We start from the raw sequence: 220 nt of genomic DNA, 5'->3' as shown, positions 1-220 counted from the left end.
GTATCCTGGCTTATTTCCGAGAAGACTAATTGGCAGAGAACTTTTTTTTTTTTTTTTTTTTTTTTTATTTATTTTTGGGACAGAGAGAGACAGAGCATGAACGGGGGAGGGGCAGAGAGAGAGGGAGACACAGAATCGGAAACAGGCTCCAGGCTCCGAGCCATCAGCCCAGAGCCTGACGCGGGGCTCGAACTCACAGACCGCGAGATCGTGACCTGCC

Source organism: Panthera uncia (assembly GCF_023721935.1).
Source record: "Panthera uncia isolate 11264 chromosome A3 unlocalized genomic scaffold, Puncia_PCG_1.0 HiC_scaffold_12, whole genome shotgun sequence".
NCBI lineage: Eukaryota > Metazoa > Chordata > Mammalia > Carnivora > Felidae > Panthera > Panthera uncia.
This window is presented reverse-complemented; position numbering follows the sequence as displayed.